The sequence below is a fragment of the Capra hircus genome, chromosome 22 (genome assembly GCF_001704415.2).
Source record: "Capra hircus breed San Clemente chromosome 22, ASM170441v1, whole genome shotgun sequence".
In the NCBI taxonomy this organism is placed as follows: domain Eukaryota; kingdom Metazoa; phylum Chordata; class Mammalia; order Artiodactyla; family Bovidae; genus Capra; species Capra hircus.
Window position 1 is genome coordinate 6,628,200 of NC_030829.1, and position 18,590 is coordinate 6,646,789.

At 43.0% G+C, this 18,590-nt stretch overlaps 1 protein-coding gene and 1 non-coding gene across 2 annotated transcripts in view; both read left to right on the forward strand.

Annotated features, from left to right (window-relative positions):
* CMTM8 (CKLF like MARVEL transmembrane domain containing 8) overlaps positions 1 to 18,590 on the forward strand; it is a 96,047-nt gene that overhangs the window by 12,095 nt on the left and 65,362 nt on the right. The gene's annotated exons all lie outside the window — the stretch shown is intronic.
* On the forward strand, positions 4,830 to 4,901 carry TRNAD-GUC. Its single transcript has one exon. It is a non-coding gene; the product is annotated as a tRNA-Asp (tRNA).

Below are 18,590 nucleotides of genomic sequence, written 5' to 3' on the forward strand. Positions count from 1 at the left end.
TCAGAAAGGGAAAAACAAATATCATATATTAACGCCTGTGTATGGAATTTAGGAAAATGGGTGGAATCTAGAAATATGGTACTAATGAACCTGTTTACAGGGCAGGAATAGAAAACAGTCTTGCGGACCCAGCAGGGGAAGTAGAGGGTGGGATGAACTGAGAGAGTACGACTGACGTGTACGTTACCATGGTTGAAATTCACAGCTAGTGGGAAGGTGCTGTGGAGCACAGGGAGCTGAAGCTGGTACTCCAGTGGGGTGGGAGGGTGGTTCACGAGGGAGGGGACACGTGTATCCCTATGGCCGATTCACATTGTTGTATGGCAGAGACCACCACAACATTGTAAAGCAGTTATCCTTCAATTAAAAATAAATTTAAAAGAATATAATTTCATTTTTCCTCCAAATGGGTAGCCAGTTGTCTCACCATTAATCATATTCCTATATATGTGTAACTGTTGCTTGATTCTGAGTCAATTCTAAATTGACTGTAGCTTTATCATGCATTTAAATATTCAGTAGGGTTAGTTCAGTTCAGTCGCTCAGTTGTGTCTGACTCTGTGAACCCATGGACTGCAGCACGCCAGGCTTCCCTGTCCATCACCAACTCCCGGAGCTTACTCAAACTCATGTCCATTGAGTTGGTGATGCCATCCAACCGTCTGATCCTCTGTCGTCCCCTTCTCCTCCTGCCCTCAATCATTCCCAGCGTCAGGGTCTTTTCAAATGAGTCAGTTCTTTGCATCAGGTGACCAAAGTATTGGAGTTTCAGCTTCAGCATCAGTCCTTCCAATGAGTACTCAGGACTGATTTCCTTTAGGATGGACTGGTTGGATCTCCTTGCTATAAATCATACCAGTTTCCCTCTTTCTTGCTGTGCTTTTGTATACTTACACTTGGAGGTGATTTTTTAAATCATTGTTCCTTACATTCCACTCTGATTTTGATTGAGACTGCATTAAATTTATAAATTAAAGAGAAGTCCTTATGATGTTGAATCTTATCACTTAAGAATATTGTATCTGTTTATTTAAGGTCATTTTATGCTCTTGAAGTCCTAAGTTTTTTCCAGATGAGTCTATGTACTTCTTCTTATATTTGAGAAATAGGATTTCCAAAAAATGAATTGGATTTGGCAATTTGTAACTGTAGTTCGAAAAAAAGCTTTTGATTATCTTGTTTTATATGTAACCATTTTATTTGAATAATTAGTTCTAGTTATTATAGTTAGTTCTAGTATTATTTTATAAGTTATAGTAATATCTGAACACGGATGGTGTTCTTCTTTTTGTATATTTACTGTTTTTCATTATTGCATAGGTTAGGAATGACTGAGACGAGATGGATATCTTTGGCTGACTCAACTTTAACTGCAGTGTTTCCAATGCTTTAATTATAATACAGGTTTTACTGTGGGTTCTGGTAGATATTCTTTGTGGAACTAAGAAAGGGAGGTTTAACTCTGTATTTTAATCAGGAATGATTTCTGAATTTGGGAGCTAGTATTTGGCTGGGAGGGTGCCTTTTGTTAGGTCACCATATAGGGTTTTTTTTCTTTCTATTTGTTAATGGAGTGAATTACATTAGAAAATCTAACGTTAAGTCATTCTTGTACTTCTGATATAATCTCTATTTAATTATAATGTATTTTTTAAAGAAACTATTGGATTTTAACACTTCCTTTTTTAACTCTTGGATTTGATTTGCTGGTGTCATATCTGAGGGCTTTCTGATTGTGTTAATATATGACCAGCCTTCTAGATCACTTGGCTGTGTTCTGTTTTGTCTGACTTTACTAATGTCACCCCAGCTTTTTTTGGCTAGCATTTATCTGATATGTTCTTGTCCCTTTATTTTTAATTGAAGTGAGATTCACATAACATATAGGCATACTTCAGAGATATTGTGGTTCCAGACCCGTGTAATAAAGCAGTACCAAAATAAAGCTAGTCAAATGAATTTTTCTGTTTCCAAGTGCATACAAATTATGTTTACATTATACTATAGACTGATAAGTATTCAATTCAGTACTTTTAAAAAACTAGGTACATACCTTAGTTAAAAATGATTTATTGGTAAAAAAAAAAATGCCAACTGTCCCCAAGTCTTTAGCGAGCCATAATCTTTTTGATGGTGGAGACTCTTGCCTGGATGCTGATGGCTGCTGACTAATCAGGGTGGTAGCTGCTGGAGGTTGGGGTGGCTTTTGCAGTTCCTTAAAATAATACAACAGTGAAGTCTGCTGCCTTCGTTGACTCTTCTTCTCATGAACAGTTTCTCTGCAGGGTGCTGTGTTCTTTGATAGCACCTGACCCACAGTAGAACTTCTTTCAGAGTTTGCTTCAGTCCGCTCACACCCTGCCACTGCTTTATCAGCTAAGTTTATATAATGTTCTGGATCGTCAGCCGTCGGTGCAGTTCACCACCTTTTATGGGCAAGGTTTGTGGCACCTCAGAACAGTTACAGTCGTATCATCAGAGATCACTGATCACGGATCACCATAACAAGTGTAATAATAATGAAAAGGTGTGAAGTATTGTGAGAATTAACATCTGTGACAGAGACCCAAAGTGAGCAAGTGCTATTTGAAAAAGTCAATAAGGCTTCTTTGATACAGGGTTGCCACAAACCTTCAGTTGTGAAAAACAGTATTTTTGAAGCACATGAAAGGAAAGTGTAATGGAATGAGGTATGTCTGTAAAAGTGGCTATTTAAAATGAACAATTGAGTGACATTTAGTATAAAACATTCGATCACTTTTATCTCGTTCTGGAACATTTTCATCTTCTGAAAGGTAACTGTACCTTCAATATTTTCCTTTCTCTGTCACCTTGTTAAGTCTTCTATATTGATCATGTAACTAGTTGTATACCCAGTCTGAGAATTCATCTTTCAATGTGGAAATTTTTAACACGCTTATATTTATTGTGATAACTTATTTAGAATTCTTGGTTTTCCTTATTTTTTTTCTCTAGTGATTATAAGTTATAAATTCCATTTCTATTTTGTTTGGAGTTATCTTTTAAATTTTACCCAAAATATTTATATATATTTTGCTAACTACCCAGAGACTTAAGATGTGTAACCACATAATTCCATTCAAAATATAACACTAACCTTGTCCTTATCATGCTCTTTGTGTTAGACAGTTTTTTATGTTTTTCTTAAATATGTTTTTCTTTCGAGATATAATTCACATACCATACAGTTCACCCACTTGAAGTGTACAACTCAGTGGCTTCTGGAATATTCCCAGGGTTGTGCAACCATCATCATAATCGATTGTGGAATATTTTCATCATCCCAGAAAGAAACGCCCTACTATTAGGAGTCATTTCCCGTTTCTCCACACGCTCTTCCTATGTTATCACTGATTCTGCATTCTGTGTCTATCAAATTTGCCTATTTTGGACATCTCATATGAATGGAATCCCATAATATGTGATCTTTCATGCCTCACTTCTTTCGCTTAAGCTAACATTTTCAGGATTCATCCATGTTGAAGCATGAGTGAGTACTTCATTTCTTTTTATTGCCAAATATTATTTCATTGTGTGGCTTCATTTTATCCATCCATTCATGAGTTCATAGACATTTGGGTTGTTTTCCACCTTTTAGCTATTGGTAACGCTGCAAGAAAATTATTAGAGATATCAAGGGAACATTTCATGCAAAGATGGGCTCGATAAAAGACAGAAATGGTATGGACCTAACAGAAGCAGAAGATATTAAGAAGAGGTGGCAAGAATACACAGAAGAACTGTACAAAAAAGAGCTTCATGACCCAGATAATCATGATCGTGTGATCACTCACCTAGAGTCAGACAGCCTGGAATGTGAAGTCAAGTCGGCCTTAAAAAGCATCACTGTGAACAAAGCTAGTGGAGGTGATAGAATTCCAGTTGAGCTCTTTCAGATCCTGAAAGATGATGCTGTGAAAGTGCTGCACTCAGTATGCCAGCAAATTTGGAAAACTCAGCAGCGGCCACAGGACTGGAACAGGTCAGTTTTCATTCCAATCCCAAAGAAAGGCAATGCCAAAGAATGCTCAAGTTAGTTAAGTCGCTCAGTCGTTTCTGACTCTTTGCGACCCCATGGACTGTAGCCCACCAGGCTCCTCCGTCCATGGGATTCTCCAGGCAAGAATACTGGAGTGGGTTGCCATTTCCTTCTCCAGGGGATCTTCCCAACCCAGGGATCGAACCCAGGTCTCCTGTATTAGAGGCAGACACTTTAACCTCTGAGCCACTACCGCATAATTGCACTCATCTCACACGCTAGTAAAGTAATGCTCAAAATTCTCCAAGCCAGGCTTCAGTAATACGTGAACCGTGAACTTCCGGATGTTCAAGCTGGTTTTAGAAAAGGCAGAGGAACCAGAGATCAAATTGCCAACATCTGCTGAATCATCGAAAAAGCAAGAGAGTTCCAGAAAAACATCTATTACTGCTTTATTGACTATGCCAAAGCCTTTGACTGTGTGGATCACAATAAACTGTGGAAAATTCTGGAAGAGATGGGAATACCAGACCACCAGACCTGCCTCTTGAGAAACCTATATGCAGGTCAGGAAGCAACAGTTAGAACTGGACATGGAACAACAGACTGGTTCCAAATAGGAAAAGGAGTACATCAAGGCTGTATATTGTCACCCTGCTTATTTAACTTCTGTGCAGAGTACATCATGAGAAACACTGGACTGGAAGAAACACAAGCTGGAATCCAGATTGCCGGGAGAAATATCAATAACCTCAGATATGCAGATGACACCACCCTTATGGCAGAAAGTGAAGAGGAACTCAAAAGCCTCTTGATGAAAGTGAAAGAGTCCTCGTTTGTATAGTGGTGAGTATCCCCGCCTGTCACGCGGGAGACCGGGGTTCGATTCCCCGACGGGGAGCCAAAAAAAAAAAAAAAAAGAAAGTGAAAGAGGAGAGTGAAAAAGTTGGCTTAAAGCTCAACATTCAGAAAACGAAGATCATGGCATCCAGTCCCATCACTTCATGGGAAATAGATGGGGAAACAGTGGAAACAGTGTCAGACTTTATTTTTTGGGGCTCCAAAATCACTGCAGATGGTGACTGCAGCCATGACATTAAAAGATGCTTGCTCCTTGGAAGGAAAGTTATGACCAACCTAGATAGCATATTCAAAAGCAGAGACATTACTTTGTCAGCAAAGGTCCGTCTAGTCAAGGCTATGGTTTTTCCAGTGGTCGTGTATGGATGTGAGAGTTGGACTGTGAAGAAAGCTGAGTGCTAAAGAATTGATGCTTTTGAACTGTGGTGTTGGAGAAGACTCTTGAGAGTCCCTTGGACTGCAAGGAGATCCAACCAGTCCATACTAAAGAAGATCAGTCCTGGGTATTTATTGGAAGGACTGAAGCTAAAACTCTAGTACTTTGGCCACCTTGTGCGAGGAGTTGACTCCCTAGAAAAGACCCTGATGCTGGGAGGAATTGAGGGCAGGAGGAGAAGGGGATGACAGAGGATGAGATGGTTGGATGGCATCACCAACTCGATGGACATGAGTTTGGGTGAACTCCAGGAGTTGGTGATGGACAGGGAGGCCTGGCGTGCTGCGATTCATGGGGTCGCAAAGAGTTGGACACAACTGAGCGACTGAACTGAACGCTGCTAAGAACATACATGTACAAGTTTTTGTGTAGACATATATTTTTGTTTCTCTTGAATGTCTTCCTAGGAGTAGAATTTGCTGGCTCGTATGATAACTATATTTAACTATATAAGGAACTGCCAGACTGTTTTCCAAAGCGAATGCATAATTTTACAATCCCTGGGCTACTTTTTAAAAAACTAATTTCTTAGGAATAATTTCTTGCCAGTTGTCTGATGCTTTTACCCATAATGTTGTTGTTGAGTCACTAAGTCCCGTACAACTCTTTTGCAACCCCATGGACTATAGCCTGCCAGGCTTCTCTGTCCATGGGTTTTTCCAGGCAATAATACTGGAGTGGGTTGCCATTTCCTTCTCCTGGGGATCTTCCTGAAGCAGGAATCAAAGCCATGTCCCCTGCATTGGCAGATAGAGTCTTTACTGCTGAGCCACCAGGCTGTAATACCGTTTGATATTACACCCGTAATACCAAGTGACTCTTTTGACAATTAAAAATTTAAATTTTTTCATGCTACTTTTTGGGTCATTTGCTTTCTTGGTTTATTTTTCACTTTCAAAGTACTTTCCTGAGTAACTCCTTTAGCAAAGGTTTAAAGGTGTTGAATTTTTTTGAACCCTTGCCCTTCTAAGAGTGTCTTTCTGTTCACCTTTATACTTGAGTAATTTCATTGGGTAAAATTATAGGTCTTAAAATTTCTTTTCATTACTGCTTTGAAGATGTTGCTTCAATGTCTTCCAGTGTCCCGGGGTGTTAATAAGAGACCTGATGGTCTGGTAGTCCCTGCACAGGCCTGTTAGTTTCAATATCGTACCCCACCCCCAACCCCTAACCTTGTGACTGCCATTCCCACAGATTTAGTTGCAGTACAACCTTGCATGAATGATGCCTTGCACATTCAGTAACTGTAAGAATGTAGAAGGTTGGTATGGATGGTGTAGCAAGAAATGGTAGGTGGATTTTCTTTACGCAGTCAGGGTGAAATGGCTCATGCAAGGCAGTTTTGCAACCATAGGAGGTAATTATACTGGAGCTTCAGGTTGATGTGGTTAGGAATGAAAGAAGATTGTTGAGCTTCCACTTGGAGTTTGCTGAGTCCTGGTAAGATCTGTCCCTGGGCAGGCTGAATACCCTCACCCCATCCTGGGAGAAATCCAGAAGACCTTGAAACCCCTATCAGGACAGCTGTAGCCTGATGTTCCCTGCTGAAAACAAACCTTGCATCTATTTCAGTGAACTATGAGGTTTATGGTATTTAAGTCACAGGCTTGTTTTACTAGCTTTCAAACCCACAACTCTTGGGGAATCAGGTTCTCACTTCCTTTTTTCCTTTAATGTTCTTTTAAGTAATCAAATTTTTTTTAAAAAGTCTCTTTGAATGCTTTTGGAATTTTCTTCCCTTCTTTAGAGGGTGACTTAAAACTCATCTCCCCCAGCACTCCTTGGACCCTTTATAGCTAATACTCAGATCTGTCTTCAGTGCAGGGAGATTCCTTATATTTCTTATATCTCTTCTTTCTGTTTTCTCCTTCAAAAAAGTCTTTATTCAGTCCAGAAGTTCCAGGAGAGATTAAACTGTCTTCAGTATCTTCTAACTTTTCTTCTATACAGTCTGTGTTCTCTTGCAGAGTCCTAGGGAAATAATACTGACGGGTCAAAGTCAGATTTTCAGTTGACTGTGTTCTGCCCTTCAGCCCAACTGCTGAATTAAAAAAAATTTTTTTATTGAAGTATAATTGATTTCTAATGTTGTGTTTATTTATTTTTAATTTTTGGCCACACCCTGTGGCTTATGGGATCTTAGTTCCCAGATCAGGGATGGAACCCTCCCTCCCTGCATTGGAAAGCAAAGTCTTAACCGCCAGGGAATTACCCCAACTGCTGAATTTTAATTTTGGCTTTGATAGTTTTAATTCCCAACGTTTTGTCATTCTTTTTACTTTGCAGCCTGGTTGTGTTCTATTGAATCACTTTAAGACTGTTGGGTATGCAGTTGACGCTTGAACAGCATTGGTTCAACTGCCTGGTTCCATTTACAAGTGGATTTTTTTTTTTGTAGTATCCAACCACAGGAGCCAAGGTTGGCCAACTATAAGTTTTACTTTGATTTTCAACCACAGAGAGTCGAGGCACTCCAACCCCTGTGTTGGTCAAAAGTCAACCATATCTAAACTTTATGGAGAGACCACTTTTACTTGTTGCGTCTGTTGCTTCCCATGTGGCTGTTTTCCTCAACCCTTTGTTGATGATTGTTGGTTTGTGGGGTTTCCCTGGTGGTTCAGACAGTGAGGAATCCACCTGCAGTGTGGGGACCTGTGTTTGATCCCTAGGTTGGGAATATCCCCTGGAGGAGGGCATGGCAACCCACTCCAGTAGTTTTGCTTGGAGAATCCCATGGGCAGAGGAGCTTGGTGGGCTACAGTCCATGGGGTCACAAGGAGTCAGACAGCCTGAGCGACTTAGCACAACACAGCACAGTTAGTAATTGTAGATGGTTGGAGGCTGCTTGGCTTACATGAGAATCCATGAGCCCTCAGGAATGAATGCAGGTTTTCATCATGTGACCTTTCAAGACATGATCTAGTGTCTTTTTTTAGAGAAAAGGAATTACTAACGGTGGGGAGCAACATTGGGAGAAGTGTGGCTGCTCGGACTTTGCTATGAGATGTGCAGATAGCTTGTTGGAGCATCTGGAAGTCTTGAGGCTTTATCTTGGGGGCTCTTTCCAGAAGTAACTGCTGGAGAGTGTGTGGAGAGAATGATCGACTTGACAGCCTTCTAAGTCTGTAAATCTTTTCCTTATCAAATAACCCTTGGCACATTCTTTTCCCCATCTTTGCTGTTACTTTTAACCATTGGACTTTTTTGAGCATCTGCTTGGAAACTTCCCCTTTTGACGGTCCTCTGTTTCCCTCTCCAGGGCTGAAGACTGGAAACCTTATTGCTTGCCATTAGTTTGTTTCCACATGCCTCCCAGGATTCCCTCATGGTTACATATTGTTGCTATTGCTCTTTCCAGCTTTTTAGCACTACTGCATATGTTAAAATTATTTCTATGTATGGTGTTTTTACCTTTTTGTTATTTCAGCGGGATTTAGGGAAGATGGAGAGAGAAACATAGAGGTCTAGTCAGCTGCCTTGAGAGAGCTCTGCCGTTTTATTATTTATATAAAGGCATATGTTCTCATTTTATTTATTTTGCCTGTGCTGAGTCTTTGTTACTGCACGGGTTTCCAGTTGTGGCTGCTGCTGCTGCTGCTAAGTCGCTTCAGTCGTGTCTGACTCTGTGCGACCTCATAGACGGCAGCCCGCCAGGCTCCCCTGTCCCTGGGATTCTCCAGGCAAGAATACTGGAGTGGGTTGCCACTTCCTTCTCCTCCAGTTGTGTCAAGCAGGGGCTGTTCTTCAGTTGCAGTGCAGGGGCTTCTCGTGGTGGAGCGCAGGCTCTAGGGCACAGAGGCTTCCGTCGGTGTAGCTCTCAGCCTCTATCAAGTGTGGGCTCAGTAGATGTGGTGCCTGGGCTTGATTGCTCCAAGACCCGTGGGATCTTCCTGGACCGGAGACCAAATGTCCCCTGCATTGCAAGGTGGATTCTTAACCACTCGACCACTTGGGAAGCCCTGTAAAGGCATTTTTTATGTCATATAAGGAATAGTCACCTTCTTTCTGAGTTGAAAATGTATTTTTCCAGCTTCTCATGCTTTGACTTTATTTACAAAAGCTTAAAGACTTATCTTTAAGTCTATCAGTTGTGTTTTTTCCTTACATTTGGTTCATTAGAAAGTTCTACCTCCCTAACAAAACTAAGTGTAATTAACTGTACATGGCTTTTTAAAGTTTTGTTTGTTTGTGGCTGCGCTGGGTCTTCGTTTCTGCATGCGGCCTTTCTCTAGTTGCGGTGAGCAGGGGCTGCTCGCTAGCGTGTGTTGCTTGGGCGTCTCACTGCAGCGGCTCCTCTCGCTGTGGAGCTCGGGCTCTAGGAACAGGGCCTTCGGTGGTTGCGGCACGCAGGCTCAGCAGTTGTGGTGCGTGGGCTTAGTTGCCCCCACAATGTGGGACTTTCCCGGACCGGGGATTGAACTCCTGTCGCGTGCATTGGCAGGTGGATTCTTAACACCAGGGAGGTCCTGACACAGTAATTTTTAACCTGTATTTTTCTTGTAGTATGTTTTTCTGTTTAGCCTTAATATTAAAATTTACTTTAGCTGGAGGTAGAAGGTTGGCTCTAAGGTTGGGTAGAAGGTTGGGTTGTTTTAAGATGTCTTCTCAGTTGTCTCAGCATGATATATTGATACTCTGTAAGTCTGTTTTTCATTAACTAATGTGGATTGCTCCCTTTATTTCACTGATGTGGTTCATGCATCTATTTGGGTTCACCTCTGTACTTCCTAGTCTATTGCAGCCTTTGCTCCCAAGGTTTAAATGTACGCTTTAACATCTGACAAGGCAAACCACCCCGACCATAATTTTTAGAATTTTTTACAAAGGCATTCATTACCATGCCCTGTCTTTTCTGTGAAATTATCTGGCTTTAAAAAAATTTTTTTAAAACTTTTTGGCCTCACCTTGTGGCGTGTGGGAATCTTAGTTTCCCTACCAGGGATCAAACCCCACGCCCTCTGCGCTGGAAGGCGAAATCTTAACCACTAGACCACTGGGGAAATCCCTGTCTTGGCTTTTGATTGGGTGATTATATAATACCTAGATTAACTTTGGAAAAGAGGTTTATACTATATAGTTTCTAACAAGAAGATGCCTTAGCTGTTCCCTTGTCTCCCGTTACGTATTCCTGTTGATTCTTCGCTCTTCAGGGTCTTTTCCAGTCTATAATGGGAGTTTTACAATGTGAATTAATAGTGCGTATCTTATTTATTCAGTCATCAAATGTGTGCTGAATAATTGTGTTCTAGGACCTTTGTCTTGCATTTAGAAAATAGTGGTATAATACTTTTCTATTTTTATTTAAGTGGATGGTCAATGATAGGATGTAAGACATGAAAAGAAACATATACTTAGAATGATATTGAAGGATAGTTTTAAAAAAAACTCTCAAATTTTCAAATTTGAGCAGAAACTCAAGAGTCATTTATTCCTTGTTGGCCTTTTGCCTTTTACTTACCTCACAGACTTAAATCTAAAATTTAACAGATGCAAAATACGGTTTCTTTCTGTTTTTGCTAAGGTTTATGACTAGAGGTATTCCCAGGAAGGTGGTGGTACTTTTCCTAGACGCACACTTGATCACTCGTCTGCATTTAGAAGGCAATGGTTTTTCACACAGATTTTCTCGCTTGATATGAACCATCCTGACTTTGGGGAACTCCTTCTTTCATTCCCGTTTCTAGTTGAGCAACAATGTGAGGAAACAGTTTCCAAATTACATTTGAGTGAGTCAGCTGTACCCTGTGGGATGCAAGTGAAATGGTTCCATTGGTTGCGTCTCTCTCTTCCATCTCACCCAAGACATTCATGGTAACCAGGCCGGTAGAATCTCCCTTCTACGAGAAAGTAATACGTCAGTTGTCTCAGTCGAGTTTCACTTGCAGACAACATCTGCTCTAGCTAGTGGGAGCAGCGAGAGACTGATTATACATTACTGGATGGCTTCCAGAATTTTTGGTGAGGCTGGAGGCTGACCGGCAGCACCTCCCAGAATGTCAGCCCAGACCTGGCCTGCCTGTCCCGGGAAGTGGAAGCAGGATCTCCTCAGGGCTCCTGGATCTTGGACCTCCCTAGTGACACATGGCCCCACGAGCCCCCTGCTTATCTCTCAATACTCTGAAGCTTGGGATGGGGAAACTGGGATTTCAGTTATAGCTGCCACAAAAAACCAAATGCTGCCTTGGCTGAGTCTGCCAGTGGGAATGCAGAAGGTACCAAAGCGTGTCTTCTGGGCCCACGATGTTCTCTGGCTTCCAAGTCCTGCATGGGTGTGTCTGCCCGAACCCCACCGTGTGTGGGGCCTGAACTTCCGTCTGACTTCCGCGTCTCCTGAGAGGAGGCCATGCTCCAGGGGGAGGGGAGTGGAACTGAAGGGTCCCCGCAGTGCTCCCCACAGCCGCCGTCATTGGGTTTCACCAGGGCCACTGCAGCCGAGGTGGAAGACCTCCTGTGATTTGTCACACTTCCAGAACGTTCTAAGCACTCGCTCCTGTTACATCTGGCTGTGCATCTTCCTGCCTCCCTCCCTCCCTCCTTCCTTGCGGCTTGCAGGATCTTAGCTCCCTGACCAGGGATTGAACCTGCACCCTCAGCAGTGAGAGCTCTCTGTCCTAACCACTGGCCTGCCAGGGAATTCCCTCTAGATGTGGATTTCATTTCTAGCTCTGTGACCTTGCACAACCAATTGAAGATTTCCTGAACTTCCATCTATAATAATGAGAAGGGTGATGATGCCTTTACAGGCTAGCAGATGAAGTGAGCTAACATACCCATAAGCCCTATCCAAGAGGGAAATGTTAGTTAATTTCTTGGGTAAATGTCGGCTCATTTCTTCCCTTCTTCCCTCAGTAGTAGGTCCAGACTTTGTAGATTAATTGCATTTGAATGGGGCTGCATTTGGAATGAGTGGCCACATCTTAGTGAGTTCTCATGTACCCAGCAACAAGCAAGAATATAGAATTTGCCCTTTGTGGCTTATAGTGGGATTAGGGTTAGGATAAGACTTATTCTCTGCTGCAAGGCATGCCTGATCTTCCCAGAGAATCAGACCAGGAATCAAACCTGTTCCCCCTCCGGTGAGAGCATGGAGTCTTAACCACTGCACCACCAGGAAAGCCCTAGGATCAGACTTTCAACTAAAAAAGCTTAAAAGTCACATTGAGAACCACAAAGACCTGCTTATTTTAACTTTCAACACGGGTAGTTCATTTAGACTGTGCAAGATTAATAGAAAGATCTGGCCACAGTTGTGAGTGATTCCAGCTTTGTAGATGCAGTAAGGAAGGTTTCATTGATTTGTGTTCCCGGATAGACTTTACTCAGAGAAGGTCCGAAAAACCGCTGGGTGGCTTCATTTTCCAAAGGTCTGAGTTGAATAGCCTGTTTCGGAAAACAGGCAAGCCATCGACCTTATCTTGCGTCACCCTTCCCTTCGTCTATCCAAAATCTAATTACCAGAAATGCCACTCTCCAGGGAAAAAGTAATTCAGAGGAGAAAGACATCTTTATCGTTGATTCATAACTTGCCTTGTTTCCGGGAAGAACTCGAGGCAGGACAAAAATCTTTGAATTGAGGTTTTTAAAGAATACAACTGGAAACCTATGTCAGTCACGGATTGATAAGCTTCAGAGATCACTTTAGAAAAAGAAACACTTAATCTGACGCACTAAACCTGAACAGCCTTGCAGGGCCATTCTTGAATGAAGTTCCCAGAGACGGAGAGCCCCTGTTGTGTCTAACACAGGCAGGTCAGCTAACGCTGCGCTGTTGCTTGCCTGACAGCACGTGCAGCCGTCATGGGGAGAAAATATGGAAGACTTGTCAGCTCGTCTTCCTTCAGCTTCCAATTTACTGGAGGAGGAAAAAGTCTGTGTGCTTTGAGGCTCTGGCCTCCTGATTTCAAGGCCCAGCAGTCTCCTTAGACATGGATGTTTGAGGAGATCTATAATAGCAATATCTAATACTCTACTAGCTTGTACTTTGGAAGTCATGGCTCCTTTAACTGTGACATGAATCTTGAGTAGTTTTTCTTTTCACTCACATGTCAAATGAGGAGCTGATGTTCACACTGCTCTGGGAAGCGAAGGTTGGATTTTTAACTTCCCTTCATGTGATGAGGTTGATTTCATGAGAGTTGGGAGACCAGAGCTCAGCTTACCTAGGCCCCTCGTTAAGGTCGGCCTGCCTTTGCTGCCAGCTGGGCCATGACGCTTGGCTAGGACTCGTGCCCGTTCTCCAGCTCTCGCAGCACTTGAGAAAGATGGAGCCGTAATCCTTCTGTGCCTGACATACAATTGAGAAGTGGGCAAGTGTTGTCTGCAGGTTTAATCATGCCCCCCAGAACTAAGATTCCTTCAAACTTCTTTGTATGGAATATCAAACAGCACTAAAACCTATGTATGATTTAAAGAATGGTATATCAAGTAACCATATGCTATCCACTCAGTTTAAGAAATAGAACATTACCCGATCTTAGAGGCCCCTGGTGTGCCCTGCCCACTTCTGCAGAGGTGACTGCTGTCCTGGCTGAGTATTCTGTAAAGTTCAGGGTCTGGCCATTGTTTAGCCTTGACCTTTTCAAAAGGCATTAAAAAAAAAAAAATCGTTGTTATTTTATAATTTTTTTTGACTGTACCTTGCTGCATGTGGGGTCTTAGTTCCCTGATCAAGGATTGACCCCACCCCCTGCAGTGGGGGCACTGGGGAAGTCCCAGCCTTGACTTCCCTTGAATGTCAAGAGAATATAGGATCACATATTTTCTTCTGTGACTTGCTGCTTTAATTCATCACTCAGTGTTTCCATGTTGCTACATGTAGCTGTTCACGCAGGTTAGAAACTGTACTGTAGTCCATTACACGAATATACTATAATCTTCGTCTTCTGTGTTGATGACCGCTTGGATTGCCAGGTTTTAGATGAATTAAGTTCTATTTTTGGATTTCTCATTTCTTTCTTTCTCCTCTTTGTTTGTGAATTATTCTCTGTCTGTTCTGTTAGTTGATTCTCCAGCCATCATGACAGGCATAATAGTCTCATCCAAGTCAAAATGAGGCTGTATTTTTCCCCTGCTCCCAAACGAAGACCTTGGAACTCTTAACTCAGATGACATCCCTCACAAGCTAAAATGGTTCTAGGCATTTAGTTCTGTCCTCGTTCCCACCTGCAAGCTAGGCATGACACTTGTATGCCAGCGACAGTTTGGTTTTATCCACAACCCAAATAGTGGCCTGACATCCGTGCTCACTGTTCTTTCTTCCATCTCAGACCTCCCATTAGCCTTTGTCTTTCTGAAAATCGTTTTCTTCCTCATTCTTGAAAGATTGCTAGGCCAAATTCCACATGACAGTCATTTTTGTCTCAGTTCATTGAAGGTATCGTTTTTTGTCTTACTGGTTTCCATGGTTGTTGTCAGAGTCGGCAGTCAAAAATGCAGGTCGCCATTTCTTTTTAACTGAGCTGATTTGCTTTTAAAATTGTCTTTGTCTTTATATACAGCAATCTCACTGTGATCAGTCAAGCGGAGGGCTTTCTTTTTATTTACTCTTGGGTTTAGTTGGAATTCTTGAATCCAGTGATTGCTCTTTCAATAGTACTGAAAAATCCTCAGTGTTTATATCTTGAAATGTTGGAAGTATTGCCTTTCTCGTTTTGTTGCATCTCCTTCTGAAATTCTTAATGTGTATTAGATCCTTAATCTCTATTTGCCATGTCTTTTTTTTTTTTTTTTTGCAGTATTTAAAAAAATTTTAGTTAATTAATTTGGTGGTGCTTGGTTTTAGTTATGGGATGCAGGATCTAGTTCTCTGACCAGGGATCGAACCTGGGCCCCCAGTGTTGGGAATGTGGAATAGCCACTAGACCACCGAGGAAGTCCCTGCCATATCTTTTAAACTGATAATTTCCAACTGTGTGTTCCTGATATACATAGCAATATTATTGCTGTATCTTCCAATTCAGTGATTCTTTCTTTAGCTGTTTAATTCATAGTGTTGCTTTTTGGTTGCTGAGTTGTGTCCAGCTCTTTTGTGACCCCTTGGACTATAACCTGCCAGGCTCCTCTGTCCATGGGATTTTTTAGGCAAGAATACTGGAATCAGCTGCTGTTTCCTTCTCCAGGGGATCTTCCCTACCCAGGGATCAAACCCAGGTCTCCTACATTGGCAGGCGGATTCTCTACCTCTGAGCCACTAGGGGAGCCCCGTTTAATTCATATACTCAAATTTAAATTTCAATTATTTTACATTTCTAGAAATTCTTTACCTTTTTCAGATCGATTGTGCCCATCATAGTCTATGTAGACTCAGACCAAACCCAAAGGAGAGACTGCATATGAGTCTAAGTGGAAAGGCATATTTTTTAACCCCTTTACCAGTTGCCAAGGGTATTGGTAAAATTGCTGAGGACCTCAGTATCCCTGTAGGAGGACCCTCAAGGCTTCCGCTAGCATTCTCTCGGTCTTCTCTGCGTCCTCCCTGAACTCCCCTGCCCTTCAGCGTGGCCCAACTCCAGTGTCCATAAGAAGCCTAGCTGTCCACGTGCTGGGTTAGTTTCAGGTAGTGACCAGTGATGGGTGTGGGGCTCTGGCCAGTGCAAACTGACCTCTCTCTTCTTTCCCCTTCTTGTGTTTCCTCCTAGATTACTCACCCTCCTCACCTCCAAATCCTTCTGCCTCTATTGTGCAGGGAAACCATCTCCCGCTCCTACCCGCAACTTGTGTACCTTAACCCACTGAGGGCGCCTCAGGATATAGGCTGCCCAGTGAGCTAGGGTCCAGCTCCCTAGAGGGATGGCGTTGGACATAGGAACTTCGTCTTCTCTAGCGTGGTTGACCTTTGTTCTGCTCATGCTGTTGCTTGTGCACCAGTAAAACCCTGGTGTTTCGTGTATCGTTATATCAGCTCTCGAGGATGTCACAGGGTCTGTACCTGTCTGAGCACCTTGATGACACTGCTGCCTCTGGGCAGGGGTAGGGGTTGGCTGCGGCTCCCTGTGGACCTTAGCCTGGGTGACTTCCTCTGCACTCCTGGACAGAAGGAGGGCTGGCGGAGGTTGCGTCACCAGGAGATCACTGTTTAGAAGGATCAGTTGGAGCCATGGCTGGCAGCGCTCGGGTGCTCTCCGCAGCCTGTCTCATGCATGGATCCCACAGAATGAGTGGTGGGTGTCAGACCTTCCGCGTCTCCTGCCACCTCCCGCTCCTTCTCCAGGGAGCTGTCTGTCCGCGTGAACCTGTTCGATGAGGCTCCCAGACCTTCCATACTGTCTGTCATATGAGGGATGCCTTTTTCACCGTCTGTTCTTCGCACAAATGAGTGACATCTCCGTGAGACTGCCGTTTGTCCCCTAATCTTGAAAACAAAGGGGAAGGGAGAGAAAGAAATGGAAGCGTTCACCCTGGTGAAGGCCCTGCATGGTGGGTGTGGGCTGCAGGCAGGTAAGGCCCCAGGACTGCTACTGTTGCTGTCAGACTAGGGCAGTCGGTGGCCCGGGGGCAGAGCTGCCCTGGGGCCGTGACTGAGAGTGGTTGAGCCGGTAGGAACTCTCCAGTGTGGCCCAAACATGCAGAACTCTGAACGTCTCGTCACTGTTGTCACCCTCAGTTCAGTCGCTCAGTCGTGTCTGACTCTTTGCGGCCCCATGGATTGCAGCACGCCAGGCCTCCCTGTCCATCACCAACTCCTAAAGCTTGCTCAAACTCATGCCCATCGAATCGGTGATGCCATCCAGCCATCTCATCCTCTGTCGTCCCCTTCTCCTCCTGCCCTCAATCTTTCCTAGTATCAGGGTCTTTTCTAATGAGTTAGTTCTTTGCATCAGGTGGCCAAAGTATTGGAGTTTCAGCTTCAGCATCAGTCCTTCCAATGAATATTCAGGACTGATTTCCTTTAGGATGGACTGGTTGGATCTCCTTGCAGTCCAAGGGACTCTCAAGAGTCTTCTCCAACACCACAGTTCAAAAGCATCAGTTCTTCGGCACTCAGCTTTCTTCACAGTCCAACTCTCACATCCATACATGACCACTGGAAAAACCATACAGCCAAAGGCATAGTCAGTGAAGCAGAAGTAGATGTTTTCTGGAACTCTCTTGCTTTTTCGATGATCCAGCGGATGTTGGCAATTTGATCTCTGGCTCCTCTGCCTTTTCTAAAATCACCTTGGACATCTGGAAGTTCACGGTTCATGTATTGTTGAAGCCTGGCTTGGAGAATTTCGAGCATTACTTTACTAGCATGTGAGATGAGTGCAATGGTGTGGTAGTTTGAGCATTCTTTGGCATTGCCTTTCTTTGGGATTGGAATGAAAACTGACCTCTTCAGTCCTGTGGCCACTGCTGAGTTTTCCAAATTTGCTGGCATATTGAGTACAGCACTTTCACAGCATCATCTTTTAGGATTTGAAATAGCTCAACTGGAATTCCATCACCTCCACTAGCTTTGTTTGTAGTGATGCTTCCTAAGGCCCACTTGACTTCCCATTCCAGGATGTCTGGCTCTTGGTGAGTGATCACACCATTGTGATTATCTGAGTTGTGAAGGTTTTTTTTGTAGAGTTCTTCTGTGTATTCTTCCCACCTCTTCTTGGTATCTTCTGCTTCTGTTAGGTCCATACCATTTCTGTCCTTTATTGTACCCATCTTTGCATGAAATGTTTCCTTGATATCTCTGATTTTCTTGGAGAGATCTCTAGTCTTTCCCATTCTATTGTTTTCCTCTGTTTCTTTGCACTGATCACTGAGGAAGCCTTTCTTATCTCTCCTTGCTATTCTCTGGAACTTTGCATTCAGATGCTTATGTCTTTCCTTTCCTCCTTTGCCTTTAGCTTCTCTTCTCAGCTATTTGTAAAGCCTCCTCAGACAGTCATTTTGCCCTTTTGCATTTATTTTTCTGGGGATGGCATTGATCACTGCCTCGTGTACAATGTCAGGAACCTCCGACCATAGTTCTTCAGGCACTCTGTCTATCAGATCTAATCCCTTGAATCTATTTGTCACTTCCAGTGTATAATCATACGGGATTTGATTTAGGTCATACCTGAATGGTCTAGTGGTTTTCCCTTCTATCTTCAATTTAGGTCTGATTTGGCAATAAGGAGTTCATGATCTGAGCCACAGTCAGCTCCCAGTCTTGTTTTTGCTGACTCTGTAGAGCGTCTCCATCTTTGGCAGCAAAGAATATAATCAGTCTGATTTCGATATTGACCATCTGGTGATGACCATGTCTAGAGTTGTCTCATGTTGTCGGAAGAGGGTGTTTGCCATGACCAGTGCATTCTCTTGGCTAAACTCTATTAG